The following is a 19,584-nucleotide window of genomic DNA, read 5'->3' as shown; positions in this document are numbered from 1 at the left end:
AATATTTAGATAAGTTTAAATTCTCATTATATATTCATTTATATAACACTAATTTATTCTATTATATTTTTATTTTTTATTTATATAATTAAAATTATCTTTCTAATATATACTAGCATCATCAAATGAACTTGATTTTTAAATAACAAAAAGTAAAAACATTCAACATTGTATTAACAATCCACAAATTAGTTTAAAACATTCAACATTGTCATCAACACCAAAATGTTATTTTATTCAAGTAGTCTTAAATATTCAACATATTGAAAAGTTACTACTTTCAGCACAAAATATTCTATAGCTACCCAACACAAAGCCTTCAAAATTAAGTATCCTTTTCTATTTCGCTTGTCACATCAGCAAAATAAACAAAGAAATATTTTATTTTTATTATCTTGCATCACAAATTAATTCAAGAAAAATGGCCATGTGTCCAGGGAGTGGAGAAATTGCAATAAAAAATGATGAGTTAGTTGAGAAAAGGGTCAGCAAGAATTAGAGTGATTTCTCTTAAAGTAGGAAAGGCCAGGCACTCAAACAGTCCTGTGCAATTTCAATGCAACAGTAACTCACTGCTACTGACCTTTATTCGTCTCTGCTCATATTTTGCTACTGTTTGAGTTTGCGAGTTGGTGTGCGACCGACTCCCCTGGCTTATCACTCATCAGTCTACTCATAACCAATTTGCACGATAACCCATCTGATGAGTTGCTTGGCTGAACCACTTGCGATTATGGGAGCATGTCGATGAATAGCTAAAGCTGTAAGAGAGCCCCTATGAGCTTCAATTGTGAGATAAGCATCCCTTTTACGTCTGATATCAAGAAATTTAATGTCACCACCCTGAGAAGCACTGACAATCTGGATAGTAAAATCATCGAAAGCAATGTGTTACTTTTAACCATGAGTAATGACCATTTTGGAAACCGAAAACTATTATCATAATATTCTCTATTTACCTTAGCTGGATCCAGTTCTGGTTGAAAGCCAATCCCCATAACTCTTTCTACCCTCTGAGTGTGTGGTTGTACTGCGCAGACCAGCCTAATATAAATGGTGGATGAGTTAAGGACAAAAGCTCCTTCCAGTCACAACAATCACATTTAAGGATTAATGGGTGGCTTACGATTCAGGTGTTCGCACATCATAGAGTCTGACAGAATCATCAACAAAACAAGCAGCGAATTGACTGCCATGAACTTGAGAGGCAAACTACAAAGAGAACACGGAGAAGACAAATAAACAAGTGAAACAATTTCAAGTACATACTAACAAAAAATATATAAAAATATAAAACTAAGAACTCTCATTTAGCAAATCTAGTAATCCTGAGATACCAGCCAATCGGCGAAAAGTCACACAACCACAAAAGACAAAAATAAAGACATACCAAAGAAACCACAAATGTAACTCAAAATATAAAGAGCAGCACAATAAAAACAGAAAGCAACCTGTTATAAATTTTAGAGCTCATTTGGACAATTGGAAATCTATCAAATTACTTTTGAATAAAGAAACAAAAAAGCACTCCCACGCAAAGCTAAGTGAATACCAACAAAAGATCAATATCAACAACAAAAAACTTGGCAAACCTCTTCCCAACTAGCACAGGTCCAGGAACTGCAAAAATAGCTCATATATATCAAAAAATAAGAGTTCAGGTTCGATGTGATATTGATTGACATAAGAAGCAGCTCCAACTTTTCTTACAGGTAATGTCTAGAAAATATGTATCAAGCAACCCATTGACTCGATGTACTTGAGAATAAAATATAAGAATAGGCTTGATACCAAATCCACCCAACACCTAATGCTATTGCAATAGTTAACCTTCATCTAAATAAATTGTGCATAAAAAATTCTCTTAAATTTGTTTTTTTTTTTAAAAGTTATTAGCATAAATACACACCAAGTTTTTGTTGTTTGACAATCTAATACCTAAAAAAGAAAATTGCAATAAAATTCTTGAGTTTAATAAAGTGTAGCAATTTAAGACATTATTGTGATTTTTTTAAAAAAAAATCATAGTTTTTAAATGAATTTTCTTTTTATTTTCCTATACACTAATAGCTAGAAATTTTTTGAGGGTGTAATTAATACAGGGAAATACCAATTTTGACCTTATAAATTACGATTTTTGTTTAAAAAATTAATAGTAAGGACTTGATTGCTATTGTTTTTAAAACTGAAAAGATTTTATTGCAAAAGAGAAATCTCAAGGATCGGCTGCCAACAAAAAAAATTTATGTTGTATTTATATTCAAAACCCATACCTCAGCTAAAGGAAGTATTATTTATATTTAGATATATATATATATATATACAAAATTAGATGAAATGCAAAATAATAATAATAATAATAATAATAATAATAATAAAAGGGAATGTCCTTCATAAACTATCAACTCACTACCTTTTCTACAGATTTTAAGTTTAAAATAATAAGCAAGTAACAAAATTAATGCAATCATTATAGCTGCACACAAGAACACATCAAAATTATAACTGACCAATTCTGATATGTTGCAGTCTGGTGATGAAAGAACATAATTAAAAAGTTGCTCCTTATCAAGATCCCAAATCATGATGCGAGGAACCTCACCAGAAGCATACTAGCAACAAGACATCAAATAAATTAGTTAAATGCCCATTACTGACTATAAACATTATGAGTGTCAGCCCTAAGATTACATTTCATTAAGAATCAAATTACCAGATATCCAGATTGTTGTTGCCAATCTACAACATCATTCAAGTTTTGAATGCCCGGTTTGTAACCCTGAATTGAAGAGAAATCAGTAACAAGTTTCTGCTCATCCTTCGATGCATAATCTTTCCAAATGCGAATATTTCCATCACTTGGATCATGCATGGACAGAAACTTAAACTCCAGGGAGCTGAACTGATAACAGCTGTGTGCCCAAAAAGTATGAGAAAACTGGGTGGCAGTCTAGTATCTTACATGAAGCTGCAAGAAGTAAGCTGTCATCTAGCTCATTCACAAGGGAGAGCTTAGAAATTCCTTTATCTAGAAAATCATGATTATCAAAGCTGTTGAGAAGTGTAGCCTCGTCATAGTTTCATACCCTAAAAGATAACCAAAGACGAAATGTTACTTGACGTGTAAACTAAAATTAGGGTAAAACAGACTGTTTACAAAACAGTAGTCAAGTACAAGGACTTATACCACATATCTCAAAAACATAATAGAAAAAGATAAATAAAAAAATGTGCAAATTGTTGTAATACACAATTTCCATAAAAACAAAAAATAAGACATTCATCGCAATGAAAAAAAAAAGAGATACAAAAACACAAGCACATTACAGACAGAGCAGCCAAAAAAAAAAACATACATTGAATTACATTTACATAAACAGGCCAACTTTTTAAACCCAAAAAAAAAAAACTTAACATTTTAAAAATTAAGAAACCAGAAATAATAAGCTATTTTCAGTGGAATATTGGAGGACATGAATCAATAGATCACTTGGTGCAAACATTACTTCAAAACACAAATTTTCTTATGGTTATTCACTTATACTAAGTGATAAAAAACCATTCAGCAACCACCACAGCACACAGCTTCTATAAGTTACAGAAAACATGACCATCATTTGTCATAAAATACATTAAATTAATACATTAAAAATGAATTAAATCTTTTAATCCTCAAAGGAAGATATCATTAAACTTGAATTTAATCTTCCAATCCTTATTTTTTTAAATGAAATGTGCTAAATCAGCATCCCAATTCGCTCATTCTCATCTACAGCAATTATAATAGGCGAGAATGGTTGCAGCAAGATTGTCTTTGTACCTGTCTCAAATCTTGTATCCCACCAAGCAATTTGAGTATTAGGCTTGCTTACAGCTGACCAACAACATAGAAAATAACAAAACACAAACATTACAACCCCAGATAAATCACTATATATTCAAGAAACAGATTAAATTATAGAACATCAAACAATAAAATAATAACCCACAAGAATGCTGGCATTTTGCTATGTGCTCCAAAGCAAACTTTTCTCTTTCCTCTCTTTTAGCTAATATTTCTTCACTATCATGAGACGAGCTGTTAGTGCCAACACTCGATATTGGACCAATCTGAGATGGAACAACACTACTTGGTCTTCTTATATGAGCCAAAGAAGGCAGGGAACTCAAAGGAGACCCAATATGCTGCAGCAATTGACTTGAGATGATTGTTGTGACCAAAGAAAAATCTCCCTAGAGCTCCCAGGATGGAAAAGAAATCAAACTTCATTAGCTCAGTTAACAAATTACAATACTGCCCCGGGAGGAGTAGGTTTGTTTGAGCAACCTCAAGAGTATGAACAAGCTACCAATATAATGCCTAAAAACCTGGTGCAAACGACTTCTTAGAACTAAACAAGTCAACAAATGAATAGGAAATTTTTGATGATAAACTACATACCAACAACAACCTCTGCTCTGACTAATGGACTTCCATCTGAAGCTACGCTTAATAGGCTTTTAATAATACTAATTTTTGCTCTAATTTTTTTCATCATTATCACATTCTTCATCTCCTCCAACACCATCTCTACACAAGTTAGAGCCCACATCAAGAAGGGTACCCAATGCAAAAACAGTAGAAGCCCTAACCTGAAAATAGGACACAAGTGTTAAGATCAATTTATATGTAGAAATAGAAATACTCCCATCTTTATATATATATATAAACAAAAGTATAATAATTGATATATGAAAGGTGAACCTCTGGTTGAGGAGCAGAGAGAAAAGGAGCATATATAGCTAGAGCATCTCTCGTAAACCCATAATTTGAGCCACAGGAAAATATTCCCATAGCTTTCCCAGACAGAGACAAAGCCACTGAAGAAATAGGGGTTCAGTTTGGCGTCAATTGGGGTTGAAACTTGAAGGTGCCTCAAGCAAACTTGGATCAAACCTGCTTCAATACAGGCTTCTTGACCCCGTCTGTGACCATCCACAATTACAACCAAAACAAATGCAGCCATTGGACGTTGTTTTGGATATGCTTCCTGGCTATCAAGAAACCTGATGAAATATGTATGTCCCCTATCCTTCACTAGATCAACCTGGCATGACTATCAATCCACAAACAAAACAATCAATTGTCAGAGCATAATTATAAACCAAAGACAACATGTCTGTAAATAACTACAAACAAAATTACGAGGCCATTTAGACCAAGGTATAGCTCAAATCACATGAATACCTTATCAAGAGCAAGAATCTTCGTTCAGATGAACACAAGAATCTGTCGTAGTTCTGGTTTTGTTGTTTGCAATAGCTTCAGAACATATGGAAATATCCCTACAGACAGGGCCTAGAAAAACAAAAAATGATCAGAAAATAAACTACAACATCACATTTTACCACCAAATAAATTAGACCCGCTATGTAGAAGCCAACAAAGTACCAGATCTACAGCCCAGGGTCCCACATCAAGGAATCTTCCAAGAAGAACCAGCGCTCAAAATTGGTGACACTTACTAAGTAAAACCTGAAAGAAAATCATCTTATTAAAAAGTTGATCTACAGAAGAGTGCAAGTTATTGTAAGCATTGTCCCCCAATTAAGGAAGGGCTACAAAGACGACCCTATCTATCAACAAGGGGAAATTAACGAGACCCAAGCATAGAGATAAAGCATAAACCACATAATGCTTTAAGAAATCAACACAACTTTTTCCTCTTACAGCCACAGTGACTAATTAGGAGAGGAAGTGGCAGTAATTGACTTTTTGACAAAATTATAAACAATGAATTCAAGAAAATATTAGATTATCATCGAATATAAAAGATGGAAAATGAAGCATCTTCAAAGATTAACGAAAGAACTAGTCCTTGGTCCCAAAAATCTATCAGCAACTGTAAATTCCATCAGAAAATAAAACCAAGCAAAATCTGATAGTTACACAATGCACCCATCAGAAACTAATCACAAATTTGAAAGAAGAAATAAAAACTAATAATGAGATAAGAACAAATCCAAACGCTTGAAGAAAGCCTAAAGGATTGACATGGTCAAAATATGGTTATATAAAATAAGCATAATCCACAGACGACATTGTAGTGAATGTATGTCTTAAGCATGGAAATATATACATTTGTACAAGTACATAAAATATAATACAGTCTCATAGCATGCTAATCATGCATAGTACACTACAGTATCACTAATCATGCTAATCAGAAAGTATTGCCATTTCTAACTTCCTACAGCTTTAAACAAACATCACAGCTAAAAGACTTTCAGTTTACAAACTAAAAATAACTAGGAAGTAGCCAATATGGAATAAACACCACAAGGAATAACCAGAAAATGGCATGATCTCAAATAAAGATACATAAACGTGATAGGTGATCCTAACAGACGAACAAGGAAAGAAGCTCACCATCTCAAAGCCATCTTAATAGGTATCGTGAGACAAGACATAAACACATCTGCAAGAAATTCAGCACTTTGTGGAAGAGTCTCATGTGCTTCACAAGCTCCAAGTAGAATGCAATCCCTTGTGGATCCAGAGGAGCTAGAGGCAACCCAATTACGAAGCTGCCAAACCATCAAATCAAGTCATGATATATACAAATATATTTATATATAAATATCTGAATTACAGATAATGAATTCATGTCACGTAGCACCTTAATTATCAATACATATATCAATTCATTATACGTTTTGAGTTAAAGCTTCACCTCAATAAAAGCATTCACAATATTCCCAGCCGTAGAGCAATCAAAAACATATATGGAGGGTGTCTTCAATCAGGAATCAAGGTCACTGATTGGCAAAGGGATATACTATGTATAACTCTGCAGTACCCATAACATTGGTGAGAAACCAAGCAAGACTCTAGTGATTGACCTTAAATTAAACCACATAAAAGTGTTTCAAAGAAATAGAAGGCCATATTGAAAACCCAAATTTCACCACTAGAATCCGACTTAGGCACACCATGGCCATTATAATGAAATAGGACCCTGTCAGACTTGGCATATCGACGACATGTATTACAAAGTTTCTTCACTTCATCCACAGTAGGATCAGGCTGAACCTTATATCATGCCTGCTTAAATATCTTCAAAGGTAAATAAAATTAAATCTAAGACAATAATATATGAACTCTGTACAAGCCAATAATATCCTCACCCTTGGTTGCCACCTTTCATACTGAGCACTCAAAATTTTCCCAATTGTTTCAACAGCTTTCTGTGGTGTCATTGAAAAAGGATCTGCAAGCAAAGAATTACAAAAATTCAATGCACTCGTACAAATAAAAATTACAAAAAATCATATATTGGTCATCACTTGCCAAAGTGAATATCTTAAACATAAGAGAATTTACAATCTTAACTTGTGATCATAATAACAGTCCAACTTGTGATAATAACATGTCACAAACAATATGTGCCAAGCTACCCATGAAAAATAATAAAAAAACAAAAAAGAATATAGGAAGACACATATGCCAACACATACACATGCGCACTACAATGAATTTAGCTTTGTAATAAAGCACCTGTCCAGCACTCCATTCTAGCACAAGGGGATATCTTTATCACATTTGGACGATCAACACTAATGTTTAAACACAAAACAAGAGCAACATATCCCGTTTTCATCTGCATAGGGAAAATAAACAGAAGTTAAATTAAGCAGGCATCCAGAAAATAAATGCAGCATAACAAAACCCAAGAAAAGAGAGAGTAAGGCAGGTATTTAAGTGATAAATTATATGGAACTTTAACATTAATTGGAAGCAACTTATTACATTATATGGAATTATGTTATACCTAAGTTTAACTTCTTTTACTTTATTTTTTTTTGAATAAATTCCTAAGTTTAACTTGAAAGGTAGAAAGATACCAAAATTTTGTCGGGCAATAAATAAAATAAGTTAAAATGACAATGATATCATAAACTAAACTCACTCGATAAAATTAACTTCCATTTAAAAGTAAACATTTCCAATAGATAGATTAACTGACTATGCCTCCAGCAGATAAAATCTCTTGCACATATTCACAGCTAACACATAAATAAACATTTCAAATGGTTGCACAGTTACTTGTAACAATATCATCCTATACATATCCGTATCCGTACAAAATCTTTTCCGTAAAACCCGAATGTGTTGCAAGACTGGGGAAGGGAGCAAAGACAGTCTAGTCCAATGACAACTAAAAATCTTATGACCTTCCATCCACTTAGTTTTTTAAAATGATGATCACCATCTTTATGCATGCAGATTACTTACCTATCAGCTTCATTTCATTAAACCCAAAATTTCAACCAACCTTAGTGCTTTGAGGCTTTGGACCTATCTTTCTAATTGTCCTCTGTGTCAATGGGTTTATGCAGACATATAGCAACATTGAACGTAAAAACAAATAAATAAATTCCATCATATCTTTAGGCTCCAGCGTATATATGAAATGATTTTATATCTAAACTTGGGAAATTACTAAACCATATAGTATATGAATCTGTATGCTTGAAAAACTAGTAGTTATTCTACTCATAATTTGGCACAACTAATGTTATATATCAACTGAATTTCAAATTGATGAAGGTACATCACAGAACCCCATTTCAACAAAAAATTAAGAGAAATAAATGAAATTAGATGAAAAGATAAGAGTTTACTCGATCTTTAGGTCGCCATTTCGAGACTAACCACTATCTGATGGACCGATGGGAAGACAAGCCTCAAAAGCCTCATGCCGAAATTCACACAAAACCACTGTTTGAGGCAAATAAGCCATACTCGTGGTAGTGGCAGTCGTGCCATTGCCATAACTACTACTAGTAGTCTCCGAATCCATTCTCTGAGAACTTAAATCAACATCATCATTGCTCGAAACGTACTCTTCTTCCATATGATTTGAAACAACCGCCACTGAAGATTGCGAAAACCTGGAGGCCATCAAATCCCCCAATGCCATTCAAATCGAAAAAGGCCTCAATAAACATAACCAACAGCTCAAGAAGGGATCAATCAACCCTTCCCTATCGAGAAACCATAACTAAAAACAATTCAACCGATGAACACCAGAACGCCGGAAACATTCAAGAAGAAAAAAGAAATGGAATACAAGAATGATTCAGAGAACTAGTCAACGAAGCCGCTGAACCAGCGGTGCATGGAGATTCGTCTAATGAAAGAGAGAGAATCCAGCTCGAGAAACCCTAGAAAGCCAACGGACTTCTCTGAAAATCCTAGGTCGGGAGGAAGAAGATTTGAGCCGCATAAAAAAATAAATAAAATGAAAATAATAATAAAATAACATTGGCAGCACAAACAAAACAGAAGGGAAAAAAACTGAGCAAAATAGGATTTTCTCAAAGAAGAGGAAACCAGAGAAAGAAAGAAAGGAAAAAAAGAAGAGAGAGAGAGTATATGCGAGCCGAAGAAGAAAACGGGGATTGACTTCGGAGACACCGTAGCCGAAGAAGAAAACAGGGCAGTTCGAATAATGTAATTAAAAAAGAATTAGCTGGGAAAAAATATAACTTTTACAAGTTATAGGCGGTCACCCAAAATAAATTACCGCCATTTTTTCCTTCTACCACATATAAGTATATCATAATACTTTTTCAGTAGTATTATATTTTTATGTTATAAAAGGGGGTGTTTGGTGTAGTGCACAACCTTCACTAGTAAAGTCAATGGTACTCTAGGAACAAGATATAGCTAAAAGGGTAAAACGGTAATTTTATCCCCTTTTAATTATGAACCATTAATAGAGGATTAACGCTGTATGTAATGATTATATCAATGAACACTTTATTCTTAATAAAGTACTCAGTAAATATATGTCTATAATTATCAAGAGTTCAATCTCATATTTTTAGAGGATTAATCATGAGATTAATAAATATGATTATTTAATCAAAGAGATTTGATTATAATGTAATATTTATTGGAGCTTGATATTATAGGTCCATAGGTCCCCAGGGTGGATCTATCAATACCATATCAAGGTTAGAGTTCATACAAGGGTATAAATGTAATTTGGGAATTTGAGAAGAATTTTATTCTTCGGGTCAAGTATGCAATTATCTGATAATTGAGGTTGAATAAATAATTATTAATTTCGAAAATATATTTATTAATTTAAATATATAAATTTTCAAATTTCATATATATAAATAAATCAATTAATTTTTGAAATTAATTATTTTATTTGAGTGGGAGAAAAGAAAATTTGTAAGTCAAAAATAGTTTTTGATTTATTGAATTATAAAAGAGGATGATATTGATGATCATCAATTTGAATTTTGAATTTAAATTTTCAAATATGGTTGTCATCTTTTCGTAAAAAGATTGACACCTTATTTTGTGGGAGATTGATTTTAATTAAATAATGAAATAAAAGAAAATTGTAAAATCCCTGAAAAGGGAATAGCAATACAAACCTGACATAGCCCAAGGATTGTGTCATGCCTGTACCACTTGTGCTGATATTGTATCACTATAGTTTTTATTTTATTTATTTAATTATTTAACAATTTGAAAATAGTTTTTTCAAATATGGTATGTTAGATTTTTACCTAAAATCAAATTATATCATAATTATTATAATATATTTATATTACTATTATTATTATGAATAATAACGTGAGATGAATCTATATATATGATATAGAAGAAGAAGAGAAAAACAGACAAATACACAAGAAAAATACATCAAGCACAACACAATTCACAATTCAGAATAGTTCTCAGAAGTTTTTGTTAGACAAAAACTCTTTACTTCATCATCTTTATTCTAGTCATTCTCAGACCATAATCCAAGTTTTCATGTATTGAGAAATACTTGTGATTCCTAAAATACTAACCCATGCTCTTTATGTGCCCACACACATCTTCAGGTGTAGAGAACACTTCGAAAGATCATGGTTTGAGTGCTCAATGCTTTGGATAGGAAGATCGATAAAAATAGGAAAAGACTCAAGGACACTTGATAGGCTTCGAGAGGTAAAAGTTTATGTTCTTGATTTTTTTTGTGTTTATATACTCTATATAAATATATTGTATATTTATATACATATTTGTTGCATGATTAATAGTATTGTAGGACAATGTTTCTGGATTGTTTTCTTGGTCATATAAATTGTTTATATGATTAGTGAAATTATTTTTTATTGTTGTTGTTCTTTTGTTCATAAACAACAATGGGTCCACCACGCATGAATTTTCGCTGCATGCTTTGAATGGTTTTCCAACAATTAGTATCAGAGCATGTCATTAATCTATACATATTATTGATTGATGTGTGGGGTTATATGCATTTTTATATTATATGTGATATATGTTTGAATGGATGGATGTTTATTTTCGTGATGAAAGATTCTTAAGGGTTGTTTATTATGGTGCTTTTGGGTTTAGGATTTGTTCTTAAATTTCTAGATGAAATATGTAAGCCAATTTGGGGTATATGATTTTTGTAATTTTTTGTTAAAAAATTATGTGGTGGCCAGAGCCCGAGCCTGTGCCTAGACATGAGCTGCACCAGCCAGTCCGTGCGCGTATCCCAGCCACTGTCGTGCCTAGTAGACGCATCCCTGCGACCAATAGCTGCCCATGCACCCCGGCAGCCACGCTCCATGCGCCCCAGTCACGCCTCTGTGCCCTCCAGCGTGCAGCCGTGCGCACTTGCTTCGCCTCCGCACCCCAGTCGCACCCTTGTGCTAGGCTCCCTGGCACCCAACTGAGCCTAATCGAACCACCCTTTGCTGCCGCCCCTTGGTACTACACTTAGGGTGTTGTTACCATAAATCTTTTTTTAATTATTCATTTAATTAAAAATCAGAAATTGAATTACAATGGTTTTAATTTGGTAATTTCTTTAATTGAAATAATGGTGATTATTTACCTTAATTAAAAATGTTTTAATTGTTATCTTCCATAGTTAAAATTGTTTTAATTAAAATATCCAAAATTAAAATTATCTTGAATTTATATTTATTAAAATTAAATTGTTTAATTTTATTTTTTTGAATTAAATTACCCAAATTCCAATTGGGCCTTAGAAACTTTTGGGTGTTAAAACCCAAAGTTTAATTATTTTAATAGTTTGTTTAAAATAATTAAAAAAGTTGTATAATTCAAAATTGATATGGAAAACGGGGTGACATTGGCTCAACAAGACTACATCTCAAGGTTCAAGATCAAAGTGTTCTTTATCAAGCCTTAAGTTTGCTAGGTTACATTTTTCATGTATATTTTTGCAAGTGTTGTAATTTTTCTAGATATACCCAAAAGTCACCATACCGCTTTTATTTTATTTATTTATTATAAATGTTTGAATGTAATTAAAATGTTTAATATTTTGTCATGCATTATAACATGTCATTCATATACCCACATAGTATGCAACTAGCATGCATTACATTCGTGTAGAAACATGCTATTAGGAACGTCCTATATTTTTGTTATATGTTTATATATGATAATTCATATAATAATAAATTTAGTCTTAATTAGTTAAGATGGTAAATCAAAATTACAGTTGCTTAATTTGTTGTTTTAATAAAAATGTTTTATAAAAAATGATATTTTCTTAGTTAAAGTAAAATTAGAATTAGAATTAAGGGCACAATTTTTGTTTTTGGTTTTGCTTAATTAGATTAGTAATTAATAGAATATCATTCTGGTAAAAATAATTAACTTTATTTTTACAACTAAATTAAAAAAATATTGATTTTGTGAAAAACACACTTTTTCAAAATAGTGAGTGGGAGAGGGAGTTATGACAATAAGTCTCATGGTCTCCATTATTGGTTGAACACTGAGAGGCATAGGAAGGGCCTCGTGTCGCCTCCGTTTGCGGCCTCCCTAATGAAAGGCTTCCGAATATGTTTATTTTATCTCAAGGTTGACTTCTCTTATGAGAATATAATTAGTGATGTATTTTAAGTTTGACTGACCCTAAGGCACACTCTTAAGTAAAGTCATTGATTGAAAGTAATGGGTTACACTCCAAAGGTGTATCTAGGCTTTCGAGCACGACTAGTGCATCTTGACCAAACTAGCGGTAGTTCATAAGTCAAAAGAGAAAAATGCGTTTTTAAGTTTTCACTTATGAAATTGAGATTTGTCTGAAAATTAATTTGGGGTTAGTCTGACCTACCCTAAGGCGGTCCATTAACTTTTCAAATTAATTTATCGTGGATTAGTATATTTTTTTATGTGTTTTTTCATGTTGCATTCCTGCATCATATTTACTTTTCCAAATAAAATATGATGTTTATTATATGTTTTAATTCTTTATATTTTATTTATTTATTTATTTCCGGCAACAAATGGTTAATCCTCTTAATTTTGATCTTGTGCTTGAAAACTTGGGAATTAAAACCTACCTCATTGACAAACCCTTGGAAAGTATTCCATTTAATCTTAACCACATGAGAAGTTGGTACGATGGGATCCATATTGCCTTCAGAACACAAAATTTGTATGGAGCGATCTGTGATCTACCACAAGAGGAACAAAAATTTTCACCTAGGTTTGATGAACATGAAAAATATGGTGAATGGATGAGATCGAATCACCTTGCACGACAATGCATGTTATCAACCATGAATTTCATACAAGATGTGGGCCATGATAAAGGATGATGCTATAGCACATGCTCAATCTTTGAAATACGGGGTAAATTAGATTTACTCAAAAACTCTTCTTTAATATTTTTGAATGCTTGATTCAAAATTATGCCACTGATAATATTTTTCATATGTTCTTTTTTTTAGGGATGCAGAAATCTTTTGAGAAAAAGAGTAGTTGCATTGACACCAAAGTGAAGAAGAAATGATGAAGACAATTGAATAAAGAAAATATTAGTTTAGAAATTTATTTTGTTTAGTTTAAAAAAATTTAATTTTTTTCATTTTGAAATACTTGATTTTCATTGTGAAAGAAATCAATAAGTTCTTTTTCTAGAAAGTATGATTTTAGATCCCTTATTTGATGAATGAACAAATTTAGTATTCTTTTAAATAATTACTTAAGTTTTTATTTTTTTAAATATACTTGTTTCACCTATTTCATCAATGAGTATAAATGATAATTATGAATTATTCATTATTTTGCAAATTATAGATTTAATGAGATATTTTATTCCAACCATAATTAAGTGAAAAATATATGTGAATTGCTTTTTAGATTGGTTTGTAATTAATTAGACACATAAAACAAATAAAAGATAGTCTTTTATTGCAACCATTCAATGGTTCTCTTCCTGTTTATATAGTCTGTTAATTAAAATTAACCAAAAGACCTTTCTCTAATAAAGGCTCAAAAATCACATAATCATTTAATTAATACATAAAGATGTATGTTGAACCTTTTAATGTTCAAAGCTAAAGGAAATATTAAATGGTAAGTCAATATTGATTGACATCTATTTTAGATATGTTTAACTTTGATCAAATTCAAAGAAAATTTCTAGAATTTTTTATGCAACATTCAAAATAAAGTCACTTAAAGACTTGTTTGATCTGATTACAAGGAAGTCTAAACTCGAATTTGGAATTCAAGTAATTTGCATGTGAACTTGGAATTCAACCCCTACTCACATACAACTAGAGTGCTAATCAAAATTAGTATTTTGGAAATAGAATATAATCATATTGGATAAGATTATATAGATAATGAGTAGTCATTATCGTCTTTATTATTTCTATAATTTTAACACTTGTTATACTCTGTACATGGTTGATTGTATAACATCGAAGACTTAGAAGTTGGGATTCACAAGTGGTCATGTGAATAAATTGAAAATTTTCCATGAAGTCATTTTGTGAAGCAGTTTAATAATTATAAAAGATTACAAAAGAGTTTTTATCTCTTTAAATGCTACTTTAATGATGCATGACTATTATAATCACTATATTTTCTAGTTAAGTTGGACCAGAAATAATAACTACAAGTCAAGTAAGCTAGTTACTTATAATTAACAATGATAAAACCAAAGAATATCACAAATTCTGTAAAGCATAGTTGTAGTGGGAGCGTTAGTTAGTAAAAGATAGTTAAATTGTGTGTAACACAATATAACTATACTTCATTCACATACTAGTATATGAAATGAATTTTTTTTACATAAATCAATGGTTGAAACACCATGAATCAAGAAATAGAATTTGGAATTCTAAGATATCTTGATTCTTGAACACAAAGAAAAATTTATCACTTGAATCAATGTCTTCTACTATAACCAAACTTGAATTTGTTTATAGACTCTTATCCACTGCTTTATGCATGGATTATAAGATTAATTTAAATGAATGTCTAAGTAGTCTTTACTGGAATGACTGACATGACAAAATTATTTGAAGATCTCGACCAGAAAGATTCTGTTGTGATTCTTATTCTTAATATTGACAACGTTCTAATCATTGGGAATGATGTAGAGAAATTGTCAGTAGAAAAGAAATGGTTAGATAAACATTTCTAAATATTGGATTTAGAAAAGTCAAGAATGTTCTGTACATTCAATTCTGTAGAGATTGAAAGAACATTCCTTAGGATCTGTCTCAAGCAACTTATATAGATAAGAAGCATAAATACTTTAGTTTACAAAATTCAAGAAAATGATTTTGCCTTCCTGGTAAGGAGGATGTATTATCTAAATAATAAATTTCATTTTATTCTTTAACTTTAATAGAGGACATGAGACAACAATCCTACAACTCAGTGATAGGCTGTTTAATGTATCGAATGTTATATATTCGAATTGACATTTGTTAAATGGTGGGAATAGTCAGCAATTATCAATCCATTATGGATTGAGTCATTGAATAATTATAAGGACTTAGTTTTTGAGTATCTTAAATATAATAGAGAATATGTGTATGTGCATTTAGGCAGAGACCTAAAATCACAATGGATGATTTGATATTAATTCTTCAAGATTGATATCAGAATCAGATTCCATAACTGTGGAGGAAACACATTAATCTAGAAATGTGTTAGACATTTCATATTTATATTTTTCACCACAAAAGCCGATATATAACTGCTACGAGCAGTTAAATAGGCTATTTTATTTAGTTAAGTTCTTTGACATTCTAGAAAGGTTTTCAGACTAGAATAAACAGCTATTATCTCATTGCGAAAGCAATGGAGATACAACTATTCTAGAAGAACTAGGAATCATAAGAGGGTAAAGCACATGAGATGATGTATCATTGAATACAATATAATTTTACATAATTGATGTAATAATCTTGAAGCTAACTTCAAAACAGTTTCTTACAAAAATATTACAAAGACTTTGTTAGACAAAATGGGTCAGGAGAAAATGATTGACATATTAAAACGGATGCCTCAATTTGCTTTAGGGAAAGTGGGAGATTGTTGGGAATAGTGCCCATAAAGCAATTGTAGTTGGCAAATGTTTAAAATGAAATAAATAATTGAATTGAATTATTATATGTATATATAGGCTATGTCTGATATTATATGATAATATTAATAGAATATTAGAAAATTCGAAAGTTTATCTATATGGTCTTAATCTCATATTGGTATGGGAGGATCGAGATTAAGATAATAAACCTAAATAGTTCATAGTAAAATAAAGTTATGTAATCTTTAGATTAATAACTGCTAGTACGGTCCACTAGTATTATGAATACATGTGACCTAGATCCAGGTTACTAGTGTAGTAGGACACTTTAGTGGAGGTACTTTGCATGCTGAGAGTATGTAGAATTGGACTAGATGTGCTTTGTTAATACTTGTTTAAACACTGTTTCATAGTATTAATCAAACACATCAAACGATGATCATATACACGATGATCTTAATCCTAAGGTTACTATGAACTCCAATATATGTCATCTGATCCTTTGATTCATGCGTTAAGGTTTTTCAGAATGATCAGGCGAAGAACAATTGTTTTCGGGACTGAATGATGTATATGGCTTGGGATGTAGTTTAACAGATATGGAATCTATACCTTCTTATAGATTGAATTATGGTTCCATATTGGGTTGACTTTTGGAAGTGAAAATGTTATGAGCGCTCACATCGCAAACTTGTTGTGACACAACCTTCACAAGTAAAGTCAATGGTACTCTAGGAACAAGATATGGCTAAAAGGGTAAAACGATAATTTTATCCTATTTTAATTATGAACCATTAATAGAGGATTAACGCTGTATGTAATGATTATATAAATGGACACTTTATTCTTAATAAAGTACTCAGTAAATATATGTCTATAATTATCAAGCGTTCAATCTCATAGTTTTAGAGGAGTAATGATGAGATTAATAAATATGATTATTTAATCAAAGAGATTTGATTATAATGTAATATTTATTGGAGCTTGATATTATAGGTCCATAGGTCCCCAGGGTAGATCTATCAATACCATATCAAGGTTAGAGTTCATACAAGGGTATAAATGTAATTTGAGAAGAATTTTATTCTTCGGGTCAAGTATGCAATTATCTGATAATTGAGATTGAATAATTAGTTTATAATTAATTATTTATTTCGAAAATACATTTATTAATTTAAATATATAAATTTTCAAATTTCATATATATATATAAATAAATTAATTAATTTTTTAAATTAATAATTTTATTTAAGTGGGAGAAAATAAAATGGGTAAGTCAAAAATAGTTTTTGATTTATTGAATTTTAAAAGATGATGAAAATGATGATCATCAATTTGAATTTAGAATTTAGAATTTAAAATTTGAAATATAGTTTTCATCTTTTCCTTAAAAAGATTAACACCTTATTTTGTCTTTTCCTTAAAAAAGTGTTAATCTTTTTAAGGAAAAGATGAAAACCATATTTTGTGGGAGATTCATTTTAATTAAATAATTAAATAAAAGAAAACTGTAAAATCCCTGAAAAAGAAATTGTAGTACACGCCTGACACAAAGGACTGTGCCATGTGTCACGGGCCGACTATTTGGGTACTCCAAGTAGGCGGAACGTGCGGCACTTGCAGCACTTCAAGCTAGCAAGTCAGCCTACAACACACACCTGCAGGCAAACAAACTCAGTGGTTTGCCACATACACAAAGCAAGTCATTTCTGGGAACGACCACACAACACAAAGCACACAACAATGCAAGTGTCACGTAGTGGCCCAACGAAGATAATAAACAAGTAACACATAAGCAACAAGGGAGCATACAGGGGCAAGTATGGATAAACATCGTTTTATTACTATATAGCCTTGATAGGGCAAGGGAGTACACAACTTTGGCCCCTATCTGCTGATGGCCATGTGCTTCCCTAAGTCACCAGGTCACCTCCCCCTAAGGAGCCTTCTAGGGATACAAGGTCTTCCCAATAACATATATGATTTTTGTCTGGGAGACAAATGTATAATTACAAAACTGCCACTACCCTGTCTCATGAGGTTTCTTGGTGAAAGACTTGACTAATGGTGAAGCACCAAGGCATGCTCACTTACAAAATGGCCCTATGTGGGTGTGCGAAAGGGGCAGCACGCGACACTCTCCCCCACTCAATTCTTCGGCGTCCTCGACAAAGTAGCTTATAGATCTTCAATCTTCTGCGTGAGCTCCTTCAAGTCTTCCGCCCTCTCCCAGCTGATCTCGTCATCTGCAACCCCTTCCATTTTACCAGAAACTCCTTATGCTTTTTACGGTCAGTGGTGACAGTCCTTTCCGCCAGGATTTCTTCAGGTTGACGCTTGCTCCTTGGCTGAATGATGACTCCTCCTCTGGTTGACTGGTTGTGCTCTAGATTTGCTGGATCTTCATGATATGGCTTCAAGTTTCTGATGTGAAGGACCGAGTGTTTCTCATCCATGCTAGTAGGTCGACTTTTTTGGAAGTTAGGCCAACTTTTGAGATGATTGAGATCGGACCCTCGTACTTGCGAACGACTCTGATGTCTTTGTCTCCTCAGAATCTCAACTGTTCGGGCCTCAGCTTGATTAACACTAAGTCACCTGCTTTGAACTCCAGTGGTCTGCGCTTCTGATCTGCCCACTTCTTCATTCTTCTTGATGATTTTTATAAATAAGCTCGGGCAATCTCTGTCGTTCTCTTCCAGTCTTTTGTGAAGTGAAAGGCTCGCGGGTTCCGACCGTGGTAATCGTCCACTGTGTGGAGCAACAGTGGCTACTGTCCATTAACAACTTCAAAAGGGCTCTTATTTGATGAAGAACTCTTTTGAGAGTTAAAGAAAAATTGAGCTACATGGAGTAGTTGTGGCCAATTCTTCTGATTGGCATTGACAAAGTGGCACAAGTACTCCTCCAACATCCCGTTGAATCTTTCTATCTTCCCATCTGTCTATGGATGGTAGCTCGAGGATATGTTAGTTTGTGACCCCAAGAGACTGAATAATTCAGACCAAAAGGTCCCAATGAATCTTCCATTTCGGTCACTAACAATGTTCTGGGGCACTCCTCAATATTTGACAATATGCTTGAAGAATTGTAGGGCTGTCTCCTCTGCCGAACAGTACTTCGACACCAGGATGAATGTTGCGTACTTTGAGAATCTGTCCACGACCACCAAGATCGCACTTAAATCCCCTGTCTTCGGTAGACTGGTTAT

General features: G+C 32.5%; 1 pseudogene; it reads right to left on the bottom strand.

Annotated features, from left to right (window-relative positions):
- Positions 1 to 522: 522 nt before the first annotated feature.
- Positions 523 to 9,642, bottom strand: LOC133779242 (regulatory-associated protein of TOR 1-like; annotated as a pseudogene).
- Positions 9,643 to 19,584: the final 9,942 nt, after the last annotated feature.

Source organism: Humulus lupulus, chromosome 5, assembly GCF_963169125.1.
Source record: "Humulus lupulus chromosome 5, drHumLupu1.1, whole genome shotgun sequence".
NCBI lineage: Eukaryota > Viridiplantae > Streptophyta > Magnoliopsida > Rosales > Cannabaceae > Humulus > Humulus lupulus.
This window is presented reverse-complemented; position numbering and strand designations above follow the sequence as displayed.